The 17,525-nt window shown below is 38.6% G+C and overlaps 1 protein-coding gene across 1 annotated transcript in view; it reads left to right on the top strand.

Annotated features, from left to right (window-relative positions):
* The window catches only part of SLC2A9 (solute carrier family 2 member 9), a 107,769-nt gene that overhangs the window by 85,062 nt on the left and 5,182 nt on the right, over positions 1–17,525 (top strand). The gene's annotated exons all lie outside the window — the stretch shown is intronic.

Raw genomic sequence — 17,525 nt, 5'->3', positions numbered from 1 at the left:
CATTGGGGAATAGATGTTCTTTGCTTCTCCCTCTGTCTAAGCTTGGCTTCATGGCTGTCTTTTTTTCAGTTTCTTCTGTCAGGCTTTTATCTTCTTCAGCTGATTGCTTCTTACTGCAGCCTAGTCGCTGCATGGATGAATTTGTTTCTGTCCCAGCTTCCACATGTTCCCATAAACTTGGCTTTTAGTGGATTGCTTTGTTTCTTTGGCTGAACTACTCGCATGGAGGACAGCGGCCAGTTTCATCAAGAGCTGTCTGACAACTGGTGTTTGTATTTTAGCATGAAAAGTTTATTTTCTAAAAAAATAAAATTTTAATTTAAAAAATTTTAAAAATAAAATTCAAAGTTCAACACTGAACAGCACTTTTCCCCTCTGATTCCTGAGAACACTTCATCACTGTTGATGTGTCATCATATGGCAAAGAGGCTTCAAGCACCTTCTCATTCAAAACCACACTGAGGTCCTCTTCCTGACCATGAACCTCTCCCAAGGACCGTCTGCACTCTCTGGAGCTCACACAGGGGCTGATTCATTATCTCAGGAGCTGAATAACAGCTGATCAGTCCTTTGACTATGTCCAAACTCTTTGAAGAGCCATCCTGCTCCACTGATAACAGTTTAAGAGTGAAGCTCACAACTACAGGACAAAATAAAGAAGTCCTAATTGTTTTCTTAGAATGCACAGAGGGCAGGGAAGGGGCACAGGACAGGGAGCAAGCCCTCCAGGCTGCTTGCAGGTGCTCTCACCCAGGAGAGGGATTTTGGATTACTCTTCAAATCATTGCAGAGTAAGAGATTTAAATAACAGGCAAGGAGGTTTTACTGCTGTTTGTGCCTTCATACAGCTGAAATTTATATAATACTGCAATATCATATGCATAACAGTATTTGCAGATGCTGTAAAATTACATCATACTGTAAGACTTGATATATTAATTTTTATTTGACAAGTAGAACTGCTTTTACTAAGTAGTACTGTTTAAAATTATCTGTATTGAGATAGTTTATGGGAGAACTTGAAGTCGTTATTAAGTCTGACCCTTGATCTAAGTTTGACACTTAATTTAAAATGTCTTCTAAAAGGAAAAAGTCTCTAGTAGTTTTGATTACTTGGATCACCTTCAAAAGTCAACATGAGTATAAGGACTGTCATCTTTCCAAACTCTGCGCTCCTACTAACATTAACTTCAATTAGACTGCTCAGAGCTGTGAGTCTTAAGAGCTTGTTTTAATGCTTACTGAAATCAATGAGTGTTTTTCACCAGTTTCACAGTGAAGGACTTTCCAGCTTAGACATTTAAGGTGAGATTTTCAAAAGCAGGCAGAGACATAATTCTTTTTCCACTGAGGTCATTTGACCATCTCCCAAATGATAGAAAAAATTAGACAAGTCCCTTGTGTTTTTGAAAACCTAACCTTGGTAATCAGCGTCAGTACGGTCCAGGAGGCAGTCACAAGCTCGTCCAGCAAGTGGATGCTTCTGTGTGGTTTAATAGCCGTTTCTCCAAGAAGATGGGGACCGACTGTTTAAGCAGTGTTAGACATTGCCTTCCACCTCCGTGGCAGCTGGGCAGGCGGCAGGGAACGAGGTCTCAAATCTAGGGGTGTGTAATCAGAATACTTTTATCTGTTACATTTTTAAATTATCCAGAGACATTTAAGGAATAATCACGTTTCTCAAAAACTGCGGTTTCTGCCTCCTGCACAAAACTGAGGAGTTACCTGAGTTCTGGCTGTCCGTCAGATCTGAATTCATGCAACTTGGGGCTCTCCCTTCTTGTCCTGCTAATCCCCCCTGACAGATCACCGGTTGGGAACTGTTTAAAAAAGCCCTCAGTAAATTCAAATAAAAAGGCAAACTACATTCTCTAATTTTTCATATGCATATTAAAGCTTTTTGAGTGATTTAGTATGCATCCATATGAAGTTTGCTGTAGCATTGGGGAATTTATTATTTTGTGTCATAAAAATTTCTCATTGTGTGATTGCAAAATTACCAGTTTAGTTTTGAAGAGAGTAAATTATATTTCCACCTTGCAGGGTTTTTGGTTTTCTCTTCTTTAAAAAATAATAAAGAGAAAAAGCTTAGAGTTTGCACCTAAAGATGAAAGCAGTGTTACTCAGACTTTGATTTTTAAAGCTTTTTCACAAGATCGAACTATAACATCTCCTCTTTCCCTAACTTTTACTTCTTTCCTATTTCAGTCAACCTTACCCTAAAAATTCCGCTTGTGAGTCACCTGTTTCTTTACAGAAAGGCAATAGCCTCTTCTTAGCTTGTTTTTATAAGTCTAAAACAGGAAAAGAATCTTTAAAATGCCTTCACAGAAAGAATGCATAATCCCTTCTGTGTATTTAAAAACTAACCTGATAGCTTGAGAAACAGCAGCCACTTTTTGATCATTGGTGTGCTTCTACAAAATTATCCCAAATGTTTGGGAAACAAATATGTTAATTTTAGAGTTACTCAAAAAATCAACCGGTAGTTAGTTCTCCAAGTGTCACCAATTAACTAGATTTTCTCCCCTCAACCATCTGTAGATACATATAATAGAATGAAACACTGGCTTGAGTCATGCATTAAAATGTATGGATGAGATAGAAAAGCTAGTATACAAATGAATTTTTGACAAATTAAAAAGAATTTTAAAAGTGACTACTGTTCCAGCCCTCATCACTCTCTATTTGAGAAATGTGTTTGTGTGAAGGATCAGAACTGAGGTTAAAATGACAACCAATACTATATAGAATTCACAAGTACATTTGATACCGTGTGATTACTAGGAGGTGTCTGATAGTAGGTGTCAAAAAATGTGCATTTCTTAAAATCTTTTTTTAGTGCAAAATAGAATAATTGAAGAAGCGTTATCGCATGTGATCTTGGAACATACAGAGAAATTATAGAAGGTCTGGGTTTGGGTCTGAAGGCATTTCAGATTTGGGTTTAACATAGAGCTTGACCTTGTGAAATGTCAAACATGTCACCTTGAGTGATGCTCAACAGTATGTCTTTCCCATTGCTGTCACTTAAGAATGAAGGCATGAGGATTTTCTGAACAAGGAGATGTTAAAGAGTCAAAGACAACTTTGATAAGCCAGTAGACCAGAGATGCATGAAACAGTTCATAAAGACATGGTGAACCCTCCTTTCAAAGCATTTCAGTGCTCCTACAGGTGCTAGAACTGGGTTGTAATGCTCTGTTATTTGGGTGCCAAATCTCCAAATCTTCATTCCTGCAAAATACCCATTCATGAGTATTTGGAGTAATTGAGTGAGCACTCCAGCCCTCTGCCCTCTCCTCTGACTTGCATATCTCATGTTTTTGCATGGCACTTGCATGTCAGAAGATCATAGCAGTCCATAAGCAACCTCCCGATTCACACGCAGTGAGCGGTGGTGCAGGGAGCTTCTCTTCGGAATGGAGCCACAGGGCGTGACAATGTTCATTGAGTCAACCATGTAGTAGAAAAGAAGTAATTTACCCATTTGGGAAAAATGCCTAAAGTTATAATAATACTTGTGTAATCTTGAAGGAATTAAAATGTTTTATCTGAAATAATTGCAACTTTAACACTTTTCATTTTGCCTTTCCATTATATATACTATACTTTATACTATACACTTTATACTATTAATGCACTGTGATTGCATTTGAATCTCAAATTTTTGTGAGTTAACCAAAATGAGTTTGCCATTTAGAAAGGTTCAAAATTTGTGTGAACTGACGGAAAGCTTATTGAATATATTATCGTATCTAAATAGGTATGTTGTGTCATTGTTCTTACAGAGACATGCAAACGCTTAATTCTGGCATTTGATTCAAAGGCAGCTTGCATTCAGAAAGATATCGATGTGCATTCATCTGCCTTTAAAAGATCTGAATCTGAACCTAAAATACACAGTATTGGTTGTTCAATTAATGTCTGTTTTCTGGTTTTTTTAGAAAAAAGTTTATGTAAATGACTCAAATTTAAAAAAAAAAAAAAGAAAAGAAAAAAAAGATGTGCAGTTGTGCAGTGTGTTCTTCCACATAAATGAAATTGCTACACTAAACACCACACTATCTGGCCACATTTTTTAAAGATAGAATGCTGTAAGTTGTTAATCCAAATTACAAAATTTACCTGATTTTCAGCTGTGTTGCTGGAATTTCAGCAGAAATGCTCTGGGTCAGCACCTCACAGAAAGCTGGCTGGGTGAAGACCCAACTCAGATAAACTCCCTCAAACACCAAATCTTTCTCCCTTGTTTGCTCTCTGTGGTGATTCAGTTGCTATAAATAATACAGGGCAGCAGCAGGGCTTGTCTCACAATCATGATAAATAATATTGATTCTTGCTTCAGCCCTATATTGCAGTTTTGATGCACAGTGTTAGAAATCATCCATTATTCCTTTTGTGACTAACACCCTCTGAAAAACGTTTTAAAGCACTTTTTGGCTCAGAAGGCATATAAAAGCGCAACTGTTCTTTTTGATGTGTTCATAACAAATCAGTCTTTGAAAATATGACTCTTTAATATATGAAATGATTTTAGAAAATGAAAAGGAGATGAAACAAATTCTTCCAAAGGCTAGCAATTCTCCTGAGACCTCCAAATAATGCAGTTTCTTGAGATCTAAAATAAGCATTTCCATCATGGACATCTTGTGTACAGTTCACCCAAGCACGTAATCTTCATGTAGCATGTAAGTTGTGTCACAGCAGAGGTTGCAGTGGGAGCATGAATGTGGTTTAAAATTCCCTCATAGGCAGTTTGTTGTCTGTCTTCTTGAGAAAAAGTGCTAGGTGTTGTCCTTACTGATTAAATTCACATACCTATTTTAAAATAGTATGTGTTGATGGAAATGGCTTCTGGTTGCTTTACAATATCAACAGTGTCTCAACGTATGAATGTGGCATGGCAAGCTCAGAGGATTAGTCGTCTTCATGTGTTCCCAGTGTAACTTTTGTTTCCTAATGATTTAGCTTCTGGGACTAAGGTCCTTTTTGTGGTTACCTTTATTTTTTTGTGTTTAGAAAGTATACTGAGAGTGAGCTTCTGTAGTCATCCACAACAAATCATTCCATCATTTATTCATATCATCCCTTGGGAATGGGGATAATATTTTATGTCTTGAGAGCAGACATAACAAACCAATAAAGTCTTTGGAGTGAAAGTTTTGGGTAATTGTGGATTTAATTACAGAATCGTTCCTGCTGGAGGGGACCCCAGGGGGTCTCTGGCCCAGCTTCTTGCTCAGAGAGGGTCAGCTGTGAGCTCAGACCAAGTTTCTTAGGACCTTATCCAGTTGTGTCTTAAAAACCTCCAAGATTTGCTACTTCTGTGTTTGCTTTTAAATTCAGAGGACTCAGTAATCAAAACTGATGGTAACTAAAATGCGACCAGAGTTTGGCTGTTTTCTGAGAATAGTTTTAATCTTGGTTTTAAAAATTTAATATTATTTACTGTCAAGCCTGAGTTGGAATAAAACTCACTAAAAAGTTGGAAAAGAAATAGAGACTTCCTGCTGTTAATCAGTGTATTTTATGGGGTAAATCATGACAAATGTTTCACGCTGTCTTAATAAATGGATGCTTTCTGGATGTTAATAGGTGTATCTATTCTACTCTCACTCTGTGAAACTGTATTTAGAAAATTAATCAGCAAGAGTCTATGGGACAGAGGAATCTATGAGAGTCTATGGGACATATGCTGTAAGATGAACAGTGGTATCTGATAATTTTGAGAGAAAAGGGAGATTGTACAGTTATATGTATAGAAGAAAAAAAAATCAAAATAGGACAATCTTAAGTTCCTGTATAATGTGAATTTTGTGAACTTTGTGCCTGTATGAGAGTGCAAAATATTTGTAATAGTGAAGTAGAGACGTTTGCATTCAGGCTCGTTTGTCTTTCAGAATAAGCAAGCAGTGGCCAAATGGTTCTTCGTGATACACAGATCTGCAGGTGTAGCTGGGATGGTTCTCACCTTTATGCATTATGAATCAGTGATACTAATGGTCTGCAGAAATTAGTGTGAGGCAACCAGTTTCTTTAGTTTCTTCTCGAGGAAAAATACTGATGCCATTTTGATGGGAGCACGAGTGTCGATGATGCTACTGTTATTTCCTGTAGCAATAAGCCATTGTGAAGACCTTTTCATGCTGGGGGTAAAACTAGCACTGTCCCCAACTGGGGAAGCAGGAAGCCCACCTTCACCAAGACCTACTTTACATGGAGGTCTTCCTCGTCCCTGGGGGTTTCATCTTCAAATGCCTCTGTTCTGTCTGTTCTAATCTCATTAATGGTGATATATAACTAAATCACAGGATAACAAACCTGAATATGTCAGATTTTCAGGTTAAATTCACTGACTAGAACGGGTAGCAGTAGCAGAATAATTAGTACTTTGTTCCATGTAATTTTTTTAGCCAGTGGAAATTCCAAGGGGAAGAACAACATATATATTTTTAATTTTTTTGTTGTTGTTTTGGTGATTATGTAAGTTTTAGTGAGTAATTCCAGGTATTTCAATATGTGTAGTATGTTCATCTGTGTGGTTAGACTGAAGCATTCTTTTCCGTAATTACATTGTAGGTATTTTATAAACCCTCCAAGTTGCTAAGAAGCTTAATACATGACATCAATTAATCTTTGACTAGAATTCACAAAGAGATTTAAAAGAAGTGAGCTTTTTACACGAGGAGCAAAAGCATACCAGTTTGTAGGCAGCATAAAGGAGAATTTCAAAGGTCTCTGTGTTCTGTGTGCTTTCTTCCTAGCAATGTGTGGTTTTAATCTAGACTTGCACTTGCAGACCTTTTAAAATTAGACTAATTATAGCAGTGGTTATGTGGCTTCTGTTTTTCCCAAGATAATAGATTACATGGCTTAAGTTTGCTGACTGTTGTTCCAACATGTAGAGCCTGACAGATGTCAAATCTTAACTTTCTTTCCTGGAAAGTGACTCCACGCTACGAAAGCATGAATGTTTGTATAGTAGACATGCGAATAAGTATTCTTTAAGGTCAAAGTCAGTTAAGAGCATCTTCATCACTGTCAGGGGGAAGGGTGTTATTCTGGAAAATATGCAAAGCTATTTTCCTGCACAGAGCTGCTTGATTACTAAATATGGATACATTAGGAACAATAGTAGTGCCTGTAGTTCCCTTTTTATATTAGCACTACACAATCTCCAGCAACGATGCTTTCTCTCTCCCTACTTACCCACACCCCAAAACAGACTGGGGTTGCATTTGCACCTAAACCTCTTCTCAGAAGAGGGTCTTGAAATGTGAGAAGCTTAGACTGGCATCCCTGCTCATCTGGAAACAGTGTGTTTCACTTTCAACAGGGCACTCAGACCCAGCTTCACAGGTAGTAGTGTTTACTGGTCCAGTAGTATGTCCTTAGGAATCTTATTAATGTAATCAAGGGCAGAGCTGCCAGATGCTGATACCATCCTTAATCTGCAAGACTGAGCACAAAGTACACAATGTTAGATGAGACCACGCATCAAAAAGTCAGGTGATGGCAGAGGTAGTGGGATACTCCTTTTAGTTGTAGTTATACAGAAAGAATAAGGCACTTAAGAGACTGTAGTATGTATTTTTAAAGAGGGGGATGCTATTTTATTGCTGTGCACACCATGTCCAGCAGCCTGCCCCTTTGGTCAGAGCTGAATAGTGATAGTAATCAGAGGCTCCAGCTCCTCAGCTGCATGTCCCCATCCCAGGTGGCTTTTGCTGCCTGTCAGATATGAGCAGAGCCTTGCTTTTCAGGCTTCTGCAACCCCCACGATGCATAATAAAACCTTTTTATCAAATTCCATTGGAATTAATTGATTCTTTTATTGATTGCTACAGTGATTGTGAAGTTAATATTTAATGAGGTCCAGCACAAGGTCCTCTGCCGTAACTGAGCATCACAAAGAGTGAGTTCAGATAACAGCTCTAGCAGGGAGGTGCTTTGATAGCCAGCTTAGAAAGTTTCCAGGCATGCCAGAACCACTTGTAGTTGCTTCCCCATTCTTTATTTATCTTGGGTCCAGGCCTGTTTCTGTTCACTGATTTCACCAGCAAGGAGGGTGACGAAGCAGAGAGAATGCATGCTATATTTTCAGATAACTGCATCAAGAAAGATATTAGGAAACCTTTTAATCATGAGAATAGTGTAACTGTAATGATGTGTGGAGAAATTGTAGTTTGTTCATTACTGGAGATCTATAGAAGACAAGCAGACAGATGTTTGTCAAGAACTGAGGCTGCATTAGTAATGGGAATGGACTGACTGGCATCTGTGTTCCTGGTTTTCTATGAGTTTATTGACATTTTGAAGCCTTCAGAGCAGGAGATGTCTCTCACTAAGTGTACACACAGCATGTGACTCCTTTAAGGGTCCTTTAAGCTTTGGGGTTTTTGTTACTGTGATACTTTGGTGTCACTGCAAGAAGGGCTGCTGCAGGTTGTGGTGGCAGGAGAATCCAAACTCAAAAAAAAATAGAAGACAACTGCAATTACTCCTCTCTTTGGAAATGGTGATGGCATAGTTATGTAATGATGTAATGATGCTTTCGGCTAAATAATCTTGAAAAATGCAGAAAATTAAGAGGAAGAAACAGCAAAAATTGCAATGAACTTGGAGTGAAAGAAAGCAAACCTAAAAATATTCTGTCTGGAGAAAAGATCTGAGAAAGGAAAGGCTAACTGTGAACAACTGAGAAGGGAGAAAAGATCACTTATTTTCTTCAATACAGAAGTATCAGAAAGTGTTAAACTTCTCTGACACATTAGAGAAAACCTTATGAATTTCAGAACAACTAGGGCAAGAATCAAGCATCCATGGAAATTTGAGGAATCTCTAACCTGAAGGCCTTCAAGGTTATATTAGTCATCCTTCTGTAAGCTTATTACTATTTCATATATTCCTTCTTTTATGGATAATGAGAGGAAACAGATCATTTTCCCTTTGGCAGTAGTGACTCATTACAAAAATAAACCCAAATATGACCAGAGGAACCTATATATTCTTGTCTGGTTTAAGGTACAAGCCGTCAAATACCACTCACTCACTTTTGCATTAGTATTTCCTAATTGCACTAGAGTGTCCCTCACATGTACAATAATCAGTTACACTGAAGGTTTCCAATGGATTTCATACTTCTCAATAAGGTATTGACAAATTCAAAATCGCATCTATTTCTGTTTTAAATTTAACTAACTTCATCCTTCAGCCATCAGATACTTTATTTCTTGCAAATTTGGGGGTTTTTAATCTTCTGTTGAACAGAACAGGCTGGGGGTTTTGATATATTTTTAATTGTTGGCTGAAGAGTTCATGTGAATTTCAGGTAGTGGAGTTTCTCTAAGTCACTCGCAAACCATAAGGAGTTCATCATCCCACAGGATATTTATTCCAGTCCTTGATTTAATGAAGAACTTCTTAAACAGAAGGATAATGAATGGCTAAGTAACATATAAAACAAATACGCTTGCTTTTCCATAAGCCTCCTGCTTTCTCTTTCTCACAGGTACATATATAAACAGACACTATTTTCAAAGCACTCAGATGAACAAAACCCAAATCTTGTAAATGTGTACATACACAAATGGATACAGGCACGCCCTTATTAATTTAGCCAGACTCAAAATTGTTACTTGTGGATATTGTTTGGCATACCTCCTTAGATTTTCTCTTATTTCATGTTGCTGAAAACAAAATCTGAGGCCTTGCCTGACTTTGCTGGAGCTTGTGGTTCAAAAATCTATTTTAAAGAGTGAGTGATAGCTGGTAGAAATTGGTATGCTGAGTTGGTGCTAGAGACGTGTGGAGAACAGGGACACTTGGTAAATCAGAAATTAGAATGTATGTATTTGTGAAAATAGGTGCAATGAGCTGAAGCAGGCAGAGGGGACAACAAACTACAGCAGCAGCAAAGCACAATCTAAGAGGCTTGAAAACGTCTGGTGCAAGAGAATAGGCATGTGTTAAGCTGTTACTCTTCAGTGACAGTAAGTTTGCAGGGACAGACTTCTGTAATCCAATGGTGTAGCAGGACCTTAAATTAAGTGTTACCTAGAAAAAGGTGCTGTTTATTTTTTGTGATGCATTGTGTAAATACAAAGAATTACTAAGCATTAATAATTAGCAATTAATTTCATGACATGTTATTTTCATTACCTGCTGATGCAGTCTTCTTTTCTATTTCAGCTTGTTCCATTAGATTGTTATGAAGCAGCTAAAGACTACATGGTAAATTAGCATTATACTGCAGGACAACGTAGCAGATTTCTCCAGAAGTTTTCTGTCATAATAATTTCTCTTTCTAGAAGATTGTGCAGAGCCTTTTTTTGGTGTCAAAGTCACAGTGTATATACAGTGCGTATTCAAGAAATAATTAAATTGCTATGTATTTTATTGAAATTGGAATCTCAGCATGGATATACTAAAGTACATTGTAGAATAACATGCTTCCCTTTCCCAGTAACACACTGGAAGCAGATGTAAGCCAGAGAGGACATAAGGAAATCAGTCATTTTTATGTGCCGTGAATATTCTTGGGGTTTCGTACTTGGTTCTGTAAACATCTCTCGTGTTACCTTTGCCTGCTGCTCACCCCGTTGCCCCACACGCATCACCCCTCTCCCTGGGTTACGGTGATAGCAGCTGGCTGAGCTTATGTTTGCCTCTGTTTTGTACCCTTCTTCGCTAGCCCCTGTGCCATCCTCATTCAGCTGGCCTTCAGTCTGATAAGTGTGCTTTGGCAGGGGGATACCTCCATCTCAGCAACCAAAACTGACCGCCCAGAGCCCTCCTTTTCCACCTTCCTGCCCTGCAGAGACCAGCTGCATCTTTACTGCTCCTTTGGTTCCCTCTCTCTCCCATCAGTAATTTTCCAGAACAACTCATCTTCGGGCTTTCCTCCTAATACAAATGTTTCCAATAACCAGGGATCGCAGAGGGATAGCCAGTTATGATTACAGGACCACTAAGTGGAAAGCTGATTTTACTCCTGGCTGGGGTTTGACTTTTACCTTTGGCACCATGGGGCTAAACATCTACAGCAAGGAAAGAGAGAGTTCTGAAGTCATTAGAAGTGTTGGGGAAGTGATTGATGGTCTTCAAATCTGTCTGCATGGTTGTACTAGAAAAATGATGTAGTTCCCTATCAAAATGACAAAGAACCGAATTGCTGCTATCTTTTCCTAGGAAAAAGAACGGACTTAAATGAAGTTCAGTTAGAAATGGGAAGAACCTCTTCTTCATCTTGCCAGGCCTACATACAGTCCCTGAGGACTGCAGGGTTTTTTCCCCTCTTTTACTTCTGCCATGGAAGAAACTTGTGTTCTCCCAAAATGGGATACAAAGGTAGCATTCTGTTGCAGCAAGACTGAGGCAATAATAGTAATAAACTGGAAGGTGTTTTGCAACTTTCCGGCAGAGCAGTGGTGTAGAATATCTCATTTTTGCAGGGACTAATAAATGTCACTGTGCAGTTTGAATGTTTTGCCCAGTTATAAAAAAACAGCTTTATTTTACAAAGTTGTAATAGTTCTATTTATCCTCCATCATGTATTTTTTCGCATTGTTTCCCTGTAATTGGAAATTGGGGCATGTTGATAAAGTAGATACACATTGTTCTATAGGTTCCAGAGATGAACACTCAGACCTTATTGAAGACTTGCATAAAAAGCTTAAGTTATAGATAGGCTCTTCAGGCTGCGGAACCGAGCAACTGACAGAAATGACCTCTGTAATTCCTGTCCAGATCACTGGCAATGGAAAATTATGTGCTTTTTGTGGTGGACAAACAAGTCACTGGATTTGGGGCAGGCTTCAATAACATCTGAGAAGTTGATGGAAAGTTTTGGGGCTGTCCTGTTGCACCCCATCAACATCCCTCCCATAACGGTGTGTGTTTTCACAGGAGTGTTCAGCCAACAAGGTGATAGAGTATTCTGAGCCATAGCAAACATTAGGAAAACCTTTAAAATAGCTAAAAAGTCCTATCAATACCTTTGTTCTCAGAAAATTAAGATAATGAACAGTGTAAGAGCATGAGCAAAGAAGGATCTGAAGGAGATTACATAGTAAATAGAAAGTGTGTGACAAAAGATCAATTTTAAATATTTATTATGAAGAGCTGCCTATATCCTCTGTAGTTACGGCAGGGAAACACTTTTTCAATGAAGAAATCCTTGGCGTTGAATGTTGATGGTTGCCTAACCTTTCTGCATAAGGGCACTAAAATGAGGACATAGCTGTAGATGTGCAGCTCATTGCAGCCCGTTGTAGTCAGATTGCGCCCAGTTTCTGAGCTGGTGGGTGGAGGTCTAATTCTTGTGCCCTGGCATAGAGTTTGGCGCTTTGGTTGCCAGATGCTGATGCTGAGAGGCAGAGGCAGATGCTGAGATGACAGGAAAGGAGAACAAATGGCTGGCTGGACTTCGTGTCCCCCAAATAGTGAGTGCTTTTACTAGCTGGGGTTTTAAGTGAGGAACTCCAAGGCAGTACTTTTTGAATTTTCATGTGTCTTCTTCATATAAGATTTTTACTTACGTTAGGGTAGAAGGTATCTGAAAGAAGTAAAGTACAAATTGTCACTAGCTAGAAATTGGGTAAACTTTGATTTTCTTTTATTTTTAGACTAAAGTGTCTTGAAAAATAACTTGCTTGGATCTGTGATGCAGATGGAGCTCAGTATCACATGGGATACAGGTGCTACAAGGCTTGTAGCCTTAGTTCAGATTGCTTACTAGTACAATGCAAAGACCTATACGTGTGTTTATTTTCTCCCTTTCAGAAACTGATTTATTTCTGCCTGCGAAGTAATACTTCTGAGTCATTAAACTTGTTACCGGAGGCTCTCCTGCACTTCTGCTCTGTTTCTTCCTTATTTTTACACTTGAGATTTTCCTGCTCATGCATCAAGATTCATTTACCCAGCAAGATTGTCTTTTGGTTTTCCTTATTATTTCCTTACGGTGTAATAGTACCTGTTGACTTTTTCTATTATGCAGTACAAGAATTTCAATTACAAAGGTGTGCACAGAAGCCTAAACATAGATTCCCTCAGCCAGGCTATGTTAAGCTTTTGCAAATACATCTGATGTTTAAAGTGACTACAGTGCACCTGTATTAAGGGAAATGGCTAAAGTTCCCCTCAAAGATGAGAAAATGAAATGTAGGCTATCAGAAGGTTATATATGAGAAAAAATGCTCTTAATTAGAAGCAACCCACTTCAAGTATAAAATATAAGGATCTGTTAACTTTTTTATGAGGAGGTAGTGAATGTGTGAGGGTTGGGGTTGAAATTGCAGTTCATGTCTGAAAATGTCTCTATTTTTTACTTAGGAAATATGTTTCATACATTATATTTTAGTGCTCTGCCCTTCTTCATTGTCCTGCACATTCAGCAGGACCTTAAATTATGTCTGAAACTGAAGAGGGACAAGGGATAAAGGACACAAACTCTCTCATCCATTTGTCTCAGTGGCTTATATTAATTTGAAGAAAAGTAAGTAAAGTCAAATATCTACATGAATAACTGGTTTGCTGATGATCATTTTAGTAAGACATCTAACCATTGTCATTTGACCTCTTCACTTCAAAATTCAATTTGACCCCTATCGCATGACTCTAATCTTCATGGCAACTTCCAAATGCAAGCATCCATTGCCAGTACCAAGAGGCTGTGACATTGCAAGTTGAGAATTTAGAATCACATTTTAGCATTTGCTGGGAAGAGCCAAAAGTTCTGTTTTAAAAATATTAATTTGTTAAACTTGCTAAATCTGATTCAGAATTTGTTCATTTGCTCATTTATTTTGCTGTATCTGCCCTATAGTATTTTCCTGTTTTCAGTATCACAGTCCTGCTTAGAATTTAACCTTTGCTACAGAATGAGTTAAGTCAGTAAGCAGCCATCATTAAATAGTACGTGATGATGTTCTACTCAACTACTTTTATATTTTTCTAGACTATGGTGTTCACAGCATGTAAGCTATTACCAGGAAGACTGCTCTCAGCTAGCAGACTTTAGAAGTGGCAAATTGTTTATTTTTTTTTAAATCAAAACCAGAAATCTGATCGTTTCAATGCCAGGGTTTTTATTTGTTTCAGTTTACATTTTAGCTTGAAAAAATGAGCTCTTTTGCTCCTTCATTCTGGGCACTTTAAGTCTGTTCACAATGGTAAAAATTAAGTATTCTTTGCCATTTTATTTAAAGGGAGGTGGAGGGAATGCCTGTACATTCTGCCTAATGTGTATAGCAGCCCTACTGAAGCTGAGAATATGTTTGTTAACCTCTTTGCTTAAGAAAATGTGGCTGGGCTGCTCCTACTTATTCATACACCTGGCTTACACAGCTACATCTCATCCTCAAAGTCAGGTTTGATTGCTTGCCACACCTGGGATCTGATCTGGGGGAATTGCCTGTGTCCTTTGATGTTGACTCGTTTTTGTTTTAGTTGTATGTGTGTCTTAGGTGTATTGTTTCCTGGTTTTCCTTTTTTTTTGACAAATACAGAGCCTCGATCAGCTGCAGAAAAGAGAAGATAAAAATGAGTAATTCAAGATTCATCTGGCAGGACATTTTCAGAAATGCTGTGTTTTAAATAGCCTCCTTAGAAAGCTGGTGTGAAAATAGAAGGTGATCATTTAACAGTTTATGCTTAACTTTTAAATATCCCGTATAGCAATAGCTCTCACCAGCCTTGAAAAATCCAATGTAAATCCTGCTTTGGAGAGGTTTTATTAGCCTGCTGACTAACTAGGAATAGGCTGTAGGTATCCAAGGTGCTTTCCTCAGGAGATTGCATCAGTAAGTGTGTCTGCTGTTCTCCTGCCCTCCCGTGTGCCCCTGGGAGGGCAGGTGACCTTCAGTAACCCACCAAAAGTCTGGCCTTTCACAGACTTTCACCTGTGCATCTGACCGGGACTCTGAACAAATATCTGTGAGCCTATCAAGAGAGAGAGAGACGTTGTATTTTAGGAAACCACCTGAAACTTTGGGTGACTTTGAACCTTGAGTGTTCATGCAGGAGGCTGTACTGAAGAGAAGTTAGGGGAAAACAGCTACAAATGGTGGATTATTGTGGTGCTTTGATCTGTCTTCCTTCTAATCTTTTGGTTTCTAAAGTTGTATTTAAAAGCCTGGCTTCAAGTATCGCTAAAGACATGTGTTCCTAGCTCTGGCAAGCCTGCCTGGTGTTGGAGGAGGAGAAGCACCTTTGTGAAGCTGGTAACTTGTTCTGAACCTGAGCAGTACGTGCAGGCAGTCCGAAGAGACTTGCCTGAGTGGACGGGGTGGGGGGAATGGATGGGGCTGGCTTGGTGCCTCCTGCGCGGCCAGAGTTGATGCTGCTGCTGCTGCAAGCTGAGTGTGAGGAGGTAACCCATCCTTACGTGGGAAGGCTGAGACGTAACAGAAACTGCATACTTTCCTTGAATTTATTATGTATTTAGTTAGAGTTTCCATTCAGATTTGTCTTGCTTTTGCTTCTTCCCCTGCCCTTCCCTTCCTCTTTCAACCCTCCTTTCCAGCTGTTTGGATATGATATTTTTTATTAAGAGTCAAACTACTCTTCAGGTGGATACAAGTATTCAGGTTTTGAACACTGAGGCTTCTATTCCGTGTAGTTAGTGAAATAATGTCACTAAGTATAGAAAAATACTTAGCTTTTCAAATTTTATCATGTATGTTGTCGTTATTCACGTATCGAGAATGCACATGTCAATAAAGGATCTTGAGTCCATGTCTGTTGGGCCAAATAGACAGAGTTGCAGAGTATCTGTGCTTTGCCACCAAAGGCTTTAATTGAAGGTCTTCCTCAGTTTTTTACTCCCACCCCAGCCCAAGATAAGCAAAACTCCGGGATTTTAGTTTTAGTGGCAGCTGCACAGTCTCTATAGAGGTCTTTTCTCTAGCAAGTTGGAAGGAGTAAAACAATGAAGAGAGACTATGGATTTGGAGATTACAGATGTCAAAAAGTAAATGACAGACACATGGGCATAATATAATATAAATAAGAGAAAGTATAGTAATTTCATGGAACAAAGACACAGATCCATTTTCCTGTCAGGTCTGTCTATCAGTACCTTTTCTGTAGTAGCCATCATTCAATAACTCTGCATTGACCCTTTTCCCAGCACATTATCCTGCCTTCTGGATGGGCACATCAGATATGTTGTGGCTGATCTATTAATTGTTCCCCCCCCAGATCTTTCCTCTGGCACCAGACAATTCAGAATACATCAGAAATGGATAAAAATGAATTAAGCATCTGGCTGAGCTGTATCCTACCCATGTCCCACTAAAGGTTTCTATTGAGTTGGAATTCGGGATTTAACATTTTCCTTCTGCTTTATCCTGTACTTCTGTCCTACATCCTTTGTCAGTGTTGGATAGGTAGAAGGTAGAAGGTTTCATATTTATAACGAGTAATTTAATTCACATGTGACATTCTTCTGTGCCAAATGCAGATTTAGGTGATAGAGTTGAACTCTGAATGAGTTATAAAAGGCTCATGAATATGAGTGTTTGTCTTTCCTGTGTGTGTAAAATAATAACCAGCTTTAAGGAAATATTATGACTGAGGACTAGCTGGTGAGAAAAGGGCATTTTGTGATCGCCCTGCTGTGCTCCTGTCTGGGAATTAGGGCTCCATTGTGCTAATCCTGCTGAACACAAGGATTGCAAAGTCTTGGTCGCTTCCCACAATCCCATTTGTAGGATCTGTAATAAAATTTAATTTTTAGCTTGTTCTCTATGGAACTTCAGTTGGAGGTCCTTGGGGGCTACTTCTAAAGGGATCTGCAGAGATTAAGGAGAACAAGTTTATTACTAGTAAATGTAAATACATTATGTAAAATAATTGCAGATAAAATATACACTCATGAGAATGTTCAGTTAGAAAAGGTTTAAGGAGACATGAATCAAAGATAATAAATGCTAATTTAGATCATGGAGAGCAAAAAATAAACAGGAATAAGAAAGGTGGGACAAAGTTGTGGCTGCACCACTAAGAGATGCAGGTAACTTGTGGCATCTGATTGCCAGGCTCGTTCATACTAGGCATTAATGGTTTGTTTTCATCACAAAGGAGATTTAGTTCAATGAAGATTTTAAAAACCAAAAAACATGATTCCAGATTGGAGCTCTACCATTTGGCTGAACAACCTTTTCAAATGCAGAAGATCCAGATGCAAAATTTGAATTCTTAACATGACAGGATGATTTATGAGGCACTGTGAAGTTATTTCTTCCTGTCTACTAAATCCATTTGCTTCTGTCTCTGTATAAGCTTGAAAGTCTCATCTGTTCCCATGCTGAAATATTTCCCCCCCCTCATCACCCGTGCTCTTGGCTTGTTGTTGTCAGGTTGCTCAGGAGTTCGTGCTTCTAGGATTTAACAAAAAAGCATTGATGATCTCGAATGTCCATAGTCAATATCAGAGGATGCACTTTCCAGCTTTTCCTGTTACCGACAGGAGTTGAAGGGCTGGACTAGGTAATGAATTATCCACGGAAAACATTGT

The sequence above is a fragment of the Buteo buteo genome, chromosome 1 (assembly GCF_964188355.1).
Source record: "Buteo buteo chromosome 1, bButBut1.hap1.1, whole genome shotgun sequence".
In the NCBI taxonomy this organism is placed as follows: domain Eukaryota; kingdom Metazoa; phylum Chordata; class Aves; order Accipitriformes; family Accipitridae; genus Buteo; species Buteo buteo.
This window is presented reverse-complemented; position numbering and strand designations above follow the sequence as displayed.